Source organism: Aethalodelphis obliquidens, unplaced genomic scaffold (genome assembly GCF_003676395.1).
Source record: "Aethalodelphis obliquidens isolate GAN/ISIS:26980383/991018 unplaced genomic scaffold, ASM367639v1 scaffold82, whole genome shotgun sequence".
In the NCBI taxonomy this organism is placed as follows: Eukaryota; Metazoa; Chordata; class Mammalia; order Artiodactyla; family Delphinidae; genus Aethalodelphis; species Aethalodelphis obliquidens.
In genome coordinates this window covers 5,058,509-5,069,007 of record NW_020838026.1, presented here as the reverse complement: position 1 = coordinate 5,069,007, position 10,499 = coordinate 5,058,509, and the positions used below count along the sequence as shown (strand labels likewise).

Here is a 10,499-nt window from a genome sequence, read left to right as displayed (position 1 = left end):
AGGAAGGAAGGTAGGAAGAAAGAAAGAAAGAAAGAAAGAAAGAAAGAGAGAAAGAAAGGAAGAAAGAAAGAAAGAGAGAAAGAAAGGAAGGAAGGAAGAAAGGAAGAAAGAAAGAAAGAAAGAAAGAAAGTTCTATCAAGCTTTCTTGAATCTAGTTTAGTGTGAGGGTAGTTTTTCCTCTCACCCATAGATCAACAATAGCGACCATTTATGTTCTAGGCACTCTCCATGTGTAAACTCAACAGTTACAGCTGCTCTATGACTTACACAGTATCACCATTATTCCCAGGGTATAGAGGAGAAAATCAGAGATCAGAAAAGCCAGGTTATTGACCCATGTTCCCAGAGCTAGAAAGTTAGAATTCAGCCTACTGTAGCTTCCTCTGGTGGGATATGTGTCCACCTTCTACTTAGTTATTGGAAGAAACTCATTAAAATGCATCCCTTCCAATGTGACTTTTTTTGGCACAGACGGAAGGCTGGCGGTGTGCTCCCTAAAAGATTCCCGTTCCAGCCAGGAGGAGCACCTCTCACACGTGGCTGGAGGAACACTGCGGGGTTTGATTTTGCTTTACAGGATTGGGGCGGAAGGGTTGAGATCAATGCAGAGGAAAAAGACTGAAGGCTTATCGCATGTCTGCACATGCCAGAGACTGTGTTGCGGGCTTTGCAGAAATTAGTCCATTCAATCCTCACAGCGACCCCGTGAAGTAGGTATAATTATCTCTATTTTACAAGGAAGGGCACTGAGGTATGGAGAGGTGAAATAGCTCAGATGAGGCAGAGCTGGGATGGGAACCCAAGTCTTCTTGGATCCTTCTACCAGAAGTTCCATAAAGATTGAATCAGTTCTGGTCTAGGGTCAGGGAGGAAAAGCAGGAAGGCCTTGGGGAAAGACAGGCCCTCCTCTGTTTCCCTCTTTCTTTCCTTCCTTGCTTGCTCTTTCTTTGCTTGTTCCTTCCTTGTTCTCCTTCTGTCAATAAATATTTACTGAGAGTCTATCACATGCCCGGCTCCGTGCTGCGAGCTGGGGCTAGAGCAGGAACGAGATTGGTATTCAGGGAGTTGGAGAGAACAGAACAGATAACAGAAAGGAACCAAATAAACAGGGTAATTATAGATGGTGATAAGGGCTGAGAAAGCCATGGTAACAAGGGGTGACCTTGACAAGTGGCAGTGAGTAGAGGGCACCAGGAGCTAAAGATGGTGGGGGGAAGCAATGTCACTATGAGAGAGGGCAGGTCCTCCCCCAGGCTGGAGGTGAGCCGAACTCGGCCTCCTCCCAAGCTCACCTGCTGGCTCCTACCCAGGGCGTTGCTCAGAGAGTTTTAGCATTTCAGGCAGACCTAGGAAACCTGCCCTGCCTGCACCCCAGCATGGGCACAAAGCCGGCTGCAGTCTTCCCATTTATCAGATGACAATAATAACATATCCACCTCCCGAGACCATCATACAAATTAAATGACGGAGCGTTTGGGAGAGCTCAGGCGAATGAGTGACACACTATAGAAAAGTGAGCTGGAATCGTAGCAAGAGGGAGTTCAGTTAGACACAAGGAAGAACTTTCTGATGGAAAGGATGATATGATGCACAGCAGGTTTCCAGTGAAGAATCTTATCTATATTGACTATTTAAAACAGAAGCAATAGGGTCAGCAGATGTAAGCTATTATATACAGGATGGCTAAACAACAAGGTCCTACTGTAGAGCACAGGGAACTATATCCAATATCCTGGGATAAACCATCATGGAAAAGAATATGGAAACACGAATGTATATATATGTATAACTGAATCACTTTGTTGTACAGCAGAAATTAACACAACACTGTAAATCCCCTATACTTCAATTTAAAAAATTAAAATAAAAAGAATTTTTAAAAAATAAAATAGAAGTGATAACTAACTGACCCTCCATAGGCTTCGTTGTGTGGAGTGAATAGATGTAGAAACGGATGAATTTTTACATGCAGGAAGAGGCAGCTTAAAGAACTCAAGAAGTGTCTTTGCTAGTTCTAAGTTAGGGATTCCAGAAGCTTCTCTCTGAACAAAAGTGAAGGCACCGCCCACTGGACCCCATGCACACAGGACCCTGGAGACCAGCTGACCAAGCTCCTGTGACTGCACCCCTCCCCAACCCTCCCCGCACCCACGCTGCAGCCCCACTGTGCACCCTGCCCGGGATTACTCTCATTAACTCCAGGGTGGGGACCAGGGAGCGTCCACAGTGCAAAGGCAAAACCAGCATCTTTCTGTGGGTGTCGTGCCTTCTCTCCATCCCCCATCACAGCCAGGCCTGGAAATGGCTCAGCATCTGGTCGCTAGTCACCAGATGTATGTCGTTGACTGTGTCTGTCTTGGGAACTTGGCCTGCCTGCGGTCTGGCTGCTGGAGTCCCTGAGGCCCCTCACCCACAGGGCTAAGCCAGCAGAGACAGGACCTGCTGCACCGCCAGCTTCCGCCCAGGCTGTGTCCCGAGCAAAGCAGGAGGCCAAGGGGATTACAGAGGCCTGCTTCCCCGAGCTGCCCTGTCTGGTAGCTGCAGGTGGGGACCAGGAATCAGGCAGGGGGTGGGGACAGAACAAGAGTACGAGTAAAGAGTCAGCAGGGAGAGGAGGGGATGCTTGGAAGAGACTGGGCCTTGACCCCTTGGTTGCCAGGGGTTATGGTACCTCTGGGGGGCGTCTCTGGGGCCTCGGCAGGAAGGAAGCTTCCAGGCAGCCTGAAGAAAGGCTTAGCCAGGGGAGGTGGCCGGAAGTGTCTGTCCCGGGTCCACACTTAAGCTAAGAATCAGATACCTGCCCCTTCGAGCCACCAAAGACAGTGGGATCGCTGGGGACTCGCCTCCCCGCTGCCAGAACACAAGACCAAGAGTGAGGGGTTCATGGTTGCCCCCTCCCAGGACCTGGGGCGGGAAAAGACTCTAAGTCCACCCTGCCTGTGGGCAGGCAGCCCCGGAACCCCTCCCCCAGAGAGACAGACGCTGGTTCCCTGTCTGCATAAGGAACATTTCCCTCTGAAACCCATTCCTGCCTCTCAGCACCCAGATTTCCCCCGATACCTAACCCACATCCTCAGGCTGAGATCTGAATCTCCTCTTGCCTTCAGCAGGTATGAGAAAACCAGCCCTTCCCATGTTAGGGAGCAATTTTAGCCCACATCCCTCCGCGACCTTCTCAAATGACAGCCTGTTTCTCAGCTTCCCTTCACTAGAGTCACTAGAGTCAACTCCTGGGAAGGAATTTGCCCACTTCATGTCCTGAGTGACGAATCTCTCCACTCACATGGCTCCAGGCACAAGCCTGGCCTGGGCCCCCTTCCCTACCCTCCCCACACCCCCCTCTCACTGCCACCAGGTCCTTAAAGAAGCATCCTTGTCTGTAGAAATCCAAAACTGCAAATAGCACCACAGGCCAAAGGAAATCATGTATTAATAAAAAGGTGAATAAAATCCAAATCTTGGACACAGTTCCCTCCACTTCTCAGCTAGACTCCTTCCCCAGGGGGCTTCACCCTGTCTGTGTCTTGACAGCAGCGAGCGTCCGCACTGCCTGAAGGAAACCCTGTGCTCTCACTCGCAATGGTTTTGGATAAAGGAGCACAAGAGCCCCAGACTCTAAAGGGAAGCTGGGAATGGTCCAGGTAAGCACTGTGAGTTAGGATCTCTCAGAGCTGCCCTCGTCTCTCCATCAAAGGGGATGGAGCAGTTGGGAGAGGGGATGAGCCTTCTCTCCTCGACACCGCCCCCCCACCCCCGGCCCATGGGTGGGAGGGGAGAGCCCAGCCCCATCGGGTAGAATGTGCCCCTCCCATGCCTCTGTCATTCCCACCTGTCTGTCGTCCCAGGGGCCCGCAATTTCTGCAAGGTAGGGACAGGGTCCTCCCACTTTGGAAAGCCCAGCACAGCGTGGGCTTCCCCAGAGGTCTTCTGGGTGATCCCCTGACCACTCCCGTGACTCCTCTCTGAATCCGATTCCTGCCCTCTCCACCCCACGCACAGTTCATCAGCGGTCCAACCCCTCAGATCCTCCGAATCCCTGATCCCTGACATGGTGGATTGCCTTCCAGCACAAGACAGGGATTACTCTTATCTCTCCCAACATCTTATCAGTGACTCGGACCCCAAAAGGCCACATTTCGGGGAGTCTTTGCCTGTGAGAATCTAGCAACAGTTATTCATAGTTTCCAAGCTCTGTCAAGCTCCTCAAGGACAAATGGCAGATCTGGATGGAGTCAGAAAGCTCCCGAGCGTTTAATCAAGGGCAGCGAAGCATGAGTCTTCCCCGAGGGTAGTCACCTGAGAGAGCTGTGGTGGTTCCTGCTGCAAAGACTATTAACCTGTTGCTTTCAACCGTGTTGTGTTGCATATTTAAATCTGCTGCCTGGGGATACGGTGGCACATTGATACCCCCCGGTAGATGCAATTCCTGAACCTGAGCTAAGAAACATTGGTGTTTGTGCAATTGGAAGAGAGGGAAGGCCACGGATGGACATTGGAAAATTCTGAATACATGGAAATTTCTGGCTCGTATATTTCAGAGGATTCAAAAAGAATGTTCTCTTAAAGCCTAAGTGGGTGACCTGCCTCTATGAATGTTTACAAGGCAGAATAACTGCAGATTGGAACCTGGGCAGACACATGCCCACCGGGGCAGACCGCACACTGGGGAATCGACTTAGGGAAAAAACAACAGGCTTCCTTGAGTGAGGAGTTACAGATCTAAAACCCTGTTGGGTGAATTCAGGTTTCTGCTTTACCTGGGGACACCGGAAAGTCTTGGACCCTTCTAGCCCTTAGTTTCTTCTTTCCTACAATGAGTGAGCGAGGGTTCTGATGAACCCTTAGAATGATTGTTTAAAATTAGTTGTGCACACCACTACATATAAAATAATCAATAAGGACCTACTGTATATAGCACAGGGAAGTCCACTCAATACTCCGTAATAACCTATATGGGAAAAGAATCTGAAAAATAATAGATACAAGTATATGTATAACTGAATCACATATGAAACTAACACAACATTGTGAATCAACTAGACTGCTCCAATATAAAATAAAAATCTTGTAAAAATCTGCCAAAAAAAGAGTTCGTCTCAATGCTCTGTTGTTTAATGGGATGGTATTGGGTTGGGTTTTATATTAGCAGCTAAAGCCCTTAGAGTTTTCGAGAAGGAACTGCTTGGGGTAGAACATCTTGGGATTCTCAGCAGTCTTGAAGTTGCCCATCGTGTGCAACATTCTTGGTTTCTTTGTGCTGTTTTTCAAACAGAACCAGGGAGTTTCAGGGGTGAGGGCATCACTCCCTCTGTCTGCTCGTGGATTCTGACAAGGCAACAGCGAGGATGGGGAAAGTCCTCTGAACGTCCTTCATAACAAAGCCAATGAGGATGGCTTAGGATCATTCCATCTGGAGCAGAGAATGGACTTTTCTGAGCCCCTTGACCTTAGGTTATTTTTTGCTTGTCGTTGGCTTTTCTAGGTCTACCTCCCATATGTCTCCCCAGGAATTTTTCTTTCATCTTTTTTTCTTTTTTTGAAGTTGTTTGTTTTTATTCTGTTTTGTTTCTCCCATTTCCATACACACGCCCTGCTTGTTCATGAAGATTAGGAACTCCATAATCAAGTCAACCACTTTTGCTGTCTGGAACAGAGCTAATATTATGCATGAATCATATATAATCCAGGAGACAGAACAGACTGGGAAGGTCTGGTCCTTTTTCCTTTACTTTTGGCTTTAGCCTAAGTCATCACTGCCCTGTACTTTCTTTTCTCAACCTATGAAATTTTAATGATTTTATTGACCTTGAGATGAAGGTAGGCGGATGGTCCCTTGGAGCTGTCCCCGTATCAGGCTCACCATCGCCTCCACCTCTGAAGATGCCGAGCTGATGTGGGGAAAAGAGACAGTGGGAAGCAGAGTCTTTAAAACTAATTAATATATTCAAGTATCCTCAATTAATTATTGGGCAAACTTTGATTTCTGTGCCAATAAATTCATTCGGCTGGGACTTGAACTTGCAACACGATACACATTCTGACATATTCTTCTTCTCGGGCCTGACAGAAACTAAACTGGAACACTTTGAGTCCTGTCTGGATCCCAGGAGTTACTTCAGGTCCAGGGAGAAAAGTCCCAGGGGCACCCGAAATTACCTAGTCTGACATGAGTCTATCCTCACCTAAGCCCCAGAGGGCTGCTTTGCCCAGATACTCTGAACTGTGAGACCTCACTATCTGAGACCTGTCACCCACCTGCCAAGCGGGAGGAGGAGGGATATATGGTGGATGCCGGGGTCAGATAGACACGGGTCTGAATCCCAGCTCTGCCTTTCACTGCCTGTGGGACCCGCCCAGAGCGTCTCAGACGCTGTGACTGGACAGGGGTCACGTGGACCCAGATGCTGTCCCCTCGCCCTGGGGTGGGCCTGGAGTGAGTGACCAGGCCTGAGATGGCAGCCTCTCCACTGACCCCAGCAAGGGGTAACTGTCTTATCAACGTCATCCTATTCTATGTGGCCCACTAGAAAAAACTCAGGAGACACGGACTTAAGTTCCCTTCCCTTTGTCCCTGTCATCTTTACCTCCCTGCAAAATGGGGCTGAAAAGAGCACCTACTCGAGACGTGGATGGACCTAGAGTCTGTCATACAGAGTGCAGTAAGCCAGAAAGAGAAAAGCAAACATCGTATATTAATGCATGTATGTGGAATCTAGAAAAATAGTTCGGATGAACCTATTTGCAGGGCAGGAATAGAGACGCAGACGTAGAGAACAGACGTGTGGACACAGAGTGGGGAAGGAGAGCGTGGGACAAATTGGGAGATTAGGTTTGACATAAATACATTACCACGTGTAAAATAGACAGCTAGTGGGAACCTGCTGTATAGCACAGGGACTCAGCTCGGTGCTCTGTGACGACCTAGATGGGTGGGATGGGGCGGGTGGGAAGGAGGTCCAAGAGGGAGGGGATATAGGTGTACATATAGCGATTCACTTCATTGCACAGCAGAAACTAACACAACATTGTAAAGTGACTTTACTCCAATAAAAAAAAAGAAAAGAAAAAGAAAGATTATTCTATATTAAAAAAGAAAAAAGAAAAGAGCACCTACTCATAGGAGTGACCCACAAGGAAGATTCAGCTCAGTAACTGCTCAGTGTGAGTGGGGAATACTTTGGGGCAATTAACGGTACTTAGAGTAACGGCGACAGGGGCCTCTACAGCCCAGCAGTTCTGTTATTCTTTCTGATATTGTCTCCACTTTAAGCTCCACCGCCGGGAAAGACACGTTTTCTGCCCTGCCTCCCAAAGGGTGACACCAGGGCTCAGCAGAGATCCAGGGGCGACGCATCCTCTAGGCCCGGGTGATCAAGGAGAGAAGGAGAAAGAGAGACTCCTTCACCACAGACAGGCAGGCACTTACTTCAATGATGGAGGAAAGCCAATGACCGGAGGCTACATTTCTGAGGAGGGGGCCCCCGCAAGGCCAGGCCTCTGCCCTACACAGCAGCGGCCTCCTGTAACATCCGGGCCCCTTAACTCATTTCTCTGGGCCCAGGAAGCCGTGGTGGGTGCGTGAGGCCCAGGGTAGAGAAAACGCTCTTTTCCATTCAAAGTTTGCTCATCGTTTGGACTTTGGGGAAATTTCCAGAATGAGACCAGCCAAGCCTCAGTTTCCCGTGTCAGGGCTATGCTTCATCCTCACAGCCAGTCTGTCCTAGGTCTCGTGTATTCTGCCTTTTAGTAATTTCCTAGCTGGTTTCCTGGCAATGGTCATACCCCAGCTCAACCCACTTTGCACTTTGCAGACAAAGCAGCCTTTCTAAATTGTAAATATGACCTCACGTGGCCTCCCACTACCTTCAAGATACTGCCACGCTCCTGGGCATCGCGCACGAGGGCCCTCACGGTGAGCCCTCCCCTCACAGCTCCGTCCTTCTTCTCCCCTCCCCGTCCCCCCACCCCAGCCATGCCAGCTCAGTATTCACTGCATACGCCATGGTCTCTCATGCCTCTGTGGTTTTGTACATGCTGTTCCCTCGCTCTGGAATGCCCTTCCTCCTGTCTCCAGCGGCCCCATCCTGCCCACCCAGCGAGCTGAGGGTCACAATTCCACGAGGAGGCCTTCCACAGGGAAACTGGGCAGTCCTTCCTGTGCAGGCAACGATTATATCATGACTACACCGTGACATTTATCCTACTGGAGTGTAACAGTCTACCTCCATGTGCCCAACCCCCCGCCCCCAAACTGTAACTTCCATGCGAACAGGGGCTGTTCAGTCATTTCCCAGGACTTCAAAGAGTTCCCAGGAGACAGTGGGTGCTCATTATAAGCTTGTTGAAAGGCAAATGGGGAAAAAAAACCTGTATGCCTAATAATAATTATTAATGGAAAGGGCAATAATGAAGAGAAGAACGCAGTAGTCGTGATTAGCGTCTTAAATTGTAGGTCCAGGAGGAGTGAAATTTGGATCCACCTCAGGACACGTAAGCGATCCCAGTGAGAACTCTAAGTGGAGGAATTAAGAAGCATTCATTCCACGGAAGCCACATGCCAGGTAAGAGGCAAAGCATGTGATCAAAGCTGAATCCTTGGAAAATCACTGAGCTGTGCAAAGGTCCAGGGTAGATTTGTAACCCAGCACAGAAAACATGAATTGCTGGGAAAACGAAAAAAGACATGCCTGAGTCTCAGCTCTGCAGAGTGTTTCTTGGCAATTACAGCATCTTATGTATTTGGAAAAACATCACGGAAAACCAAAGCCACCAGCAGCATCAAAGCTCCAAGAAGCATTCCCAAATCATCTGCTCCCTGTGCTGACCTGCCGACGCAGCCCTGCACCTGAGCTGAACTGATGTCCTTCTTACCCAGGAGAAAAACCATCTTCGTGCCTTATGTATTCAAAAAAGTCTTTTCTGTTGGTTCACACCTTCCCAGACACTCCACTCCACTGTGTTTTGAGAAACTGAAGCTAACTTCGTAGGGATACATTTTCACAAAACAGGGCAGATTAAGACAACGCAAGCCAAGCGTGTGACTGAAGGGCACCTGCCAGTGGGCTGGGTAAGTCCTTGTTGACAATGGTGTCCTTCCCATCACCATGTTCGGCTTTATATTGTTCACCCAACTACAAGAAAAAGCAAACACAATTTCCCTAAAGCTTGCCAATCGCAAAAGACAGACACCTTTTGAGCCACTATGCGTAGCATCTATACAACATGGAGGTTTGGAGAAGGGGGCTCCAGGCCTGTTCATTCTGGGGCTCGTACGAAGCGGAACACAGGGAACGGCTGCCATTCACTGTGCAGAGCATCTGTCAAAGCTGTATTTAGGGAGCTGAACCAACAGTGAGGAGTCCAGATGCATTCACTCGGAATCACGCAGCATTTCGTCAAGTGAAGGAAAGGCATTTTGCTGCAGGTGAGCAGAGTCTCACTAACACATTCCACCCAGTCAAGCCTTCAGCGTTTTCCACGGTGGACCTCACTAGCACCCTTACCCTCTATCTGAATGACGGCAAAGGCAGAGAGAGTTCTGCCCTTGCAGGAGCTGAAGCCATCAGGGACAGAAGCCCACGCACGTCTGTCTCCACCACGACGAGGAGAAGGTGGTGGAACCAGGCGTGATGCTCAGGGCTGTGGAATGGCCAAGGGTGGCCAGGAGGAAGCTCATGGCTCGTCATCCACGTGCAACCAAAACATACGGACCATCAAGCAAGGGAGCTAAAACCACACTTTTATCCCCTGGGAACGGTGGACAGTCTGTCCAGATTTGAGGTGGGGGAAAGAAGGCTAAACTTCCACCAGAATTCACTCCTTTTTGATGAACTCCCCAAAGGAGCAATGTGGCATTTCTCCCCTTACCTCGTGGATTGCCAGCGTCCACACAGAGACAAAAGCTCAGTTTCTTGGTCCCCGAGAAAGCAGCCGGGTCCTTGACGTGAGCGAGTCCTTGCACCTTTGCTTCAAGAATTTGGATGGCCCAGGTGACGGGGCCCGGGGCCCTGTTCGTTTTTATGAGTCTGTGGGTCAGCTCAGACCGGCTGCCGACTCATCTGTATGCAACGGCTCTCAAAGAACACAGTTTACTTAGAACCGGTTCCAGTAAGAGGAGGCGTGGCAGGTAAGTGGGCCGGATACAGCAGAGGTGTTGCGCCGCCAGGGCTAATTACGAGGGAGATGTTTACGGAGCCATGTGGGAACCAGTGTGTACCTGCTGAGGGTCCCAGCCAAACGCATGCGTGAAGGCTGGGTGCTCCCGGATGGGGGCACTGGGGTCCCCGAGGAGCCCTTTGCAAAATTTCTCCTGCTCAGTGACGCTCCTCAGTGACCACAGGTCAGGCTGGCCTGACCTTCCCTCGGCTAATTTCTGCCACCCCGGTCCCAGTTCAGGGCAGATCTCTGTAGCCGAGACTTCACAGCAGAGCCCTGTGAAGGGAAGGGAGCCTTGCGGCACAAGCACCTCACCGGGGGTAAGGTCCTAGCTTCTGTCACTC

At 49.8% G+C, this 10,499-nt stretch overlaps 1 protein-coding gene across 2 annotated transcripts in view; it reads right to left on the bottom strand.

Annotated features, from left to right (window-relative positions):
* Window positions 1–10,076, bottom strand: part of KCNJ1 (potassium inwardly rectifying channel subfamily J member 1) — a 28,942-nt gene extending 18,866 nt beyond the window's left edge. The window contains exon 1 of one of the 2 annotated variants that reach the window (XM_027092923.1): window positions 9,868–10,076. The gene's annotated coding sequence lies outside the window, so the exon portion shown is untranslated. The remainder of the gene's footprint in view (window positions 1–9,867) is intronic. The other variant, XM_027092922.1, reaches the window with a different exon arrangement.
* Window positions 10,077–10,499: the final 423 nt, after the last annotated feature.